Below are 1610 nucleotides of genomic sequence, written 5' to 3' on the forward strand. Positions count from 1 at the left end.
CTCCTGGGCTTTAACAAGTCCTGGGTGGCCTTTAAGGCCAAGGTGCATGTTGGTTATAGAACCCCGAGTCCATGGCCATGATTTAACAGCAGTACCTGGACCCTAATTTGCTTTGTGTAGGAGCGAGGTGGTAACTGGGGTTGGGGAAGGGCCAAGAAGGCCAGCTGGGCTGCTGGAGCCTGTCAGCCCCTTCCTAGGTGGACTGAATGTCTATTCACAAATTGGCCTTCTGGCTTTGCACACGTTCAGGTGCATAAGGCTGGCCCTGATTGTCCAGCTGGGGTTGCCAAGCCTTGGGTCATAACTGTATTCTGGACTGGGGCTCTGTGGGCTTGAAGGATATAGACTTATCCAAAGTCCACCTCCTTCCTTGAAAGTTTAACTCCCAGACCAGGTGACAAGTGAGGTACAAAAGATTTCAAGCCATCTCATCGTATTTTCCACTGCCATTTGTCCCAGGTTGGACTGGAGGAGGGCCAGGCACTTTCCATCTTGACCCTCTCAGCCACCTTTTATAAAGCAGGGATTATCCCCAATTTCAAGAAATGGATGGGGCTGGAGAGATGGCTCAGTACAATAAGCACTTGCCTGGCAAGCACAAGGGCATGAGTTCAATCCCTGGTTCTGAAAAAAAAAAAAAAAAAAAAAGGAAAGAAAGAAATGGAGACACTGGGCCTCAGGACAAGATCATCTGGCCAAGGATCAGGAGAGCCAGGGCTGGAGTCTCTGCTGATCTGACTCCAAAACCCTGTTTCAGATGACTAAGACCTTTTCTTGGGAGGCAGAACAGACCCACTGCAACCAGCTACTGCTCTGGTCAGGGTGATCTCACCACTCCAGCTCAGCAGGGCTGATTCATCCTCTAGGAGTCAGGAGAGGCCCTGGGGAGACGTTGGGGCCGGCCTGGGTCTGGAAGGGGCCAGACAGTAGGGGTGGGGAAGGGTTTCAGAGCCAGATGTTAATGGGGATGGATCCCTGCTATCCAAGACCCTCACAGGAGTTCAGCACACTACCACTGTAATCAGGGCTGAAGGGACCCCCGCCCTATAAGGGTATAAGAAGGGAACTCGAGTTTACACAGCCAGTAGGACCAGCTGGCTGCGAGGCTCAGTCCCATCACTGTCACCGCAGGGACACCTGGACTGATGATGGTGGAGTCCCAGGGAGGCTGTGGGGAGGGGATGGTGGCAGGAACCCGATGGCCAGCGGCAGGGCGTTTTATTTAGCGTGGAGGGCCAGGATGAAGGAAGGTGGTGGCTTTGTGGATGCCGGAGTCTGCAAGGTTTCAAGTGGGCGAGGGGTGGGCTTGGAGAAGTCAGTGAGGGGACTTTCAGGTCCTTAGACATGGAGAGGAGGCAAGCTCGAGAGCCAGAGGGAGTCGCCGCGCCTGGGGGAGGAGGGCTCGCGCGGAACCGCGGGGTGGCGAAGGGGAGGGACTCGCGCACCAGTTGTGGGTTGTCGCAGAGTTCTCTGAGGGGTTGGCCCTGGGGAAAGGGTGGCCCGGGACCGACCTAGCGAGGGGCCATGGGGCGCTGGCTTTTCTGGGCCCGAGATGGGGTGGGTCGGCATGCGGGGGCGGGGCCAACGCTGGGTGGGGCGCGGGCCGCCCC

Source organism: Octodon degus, unplaced genomic scaffold (assembly GCF_000260255.1).
Source record: "Octodon degus isolate 3935 unplaced genomic scaffold, OctDeg1.0 scaffold00064, whole genome shotgun sequence".
NCBI lineage: Eukaryota > Metazoa > Chordata > Mammalia > Rodentia > Octodontidae > Octodon > Octodon degus.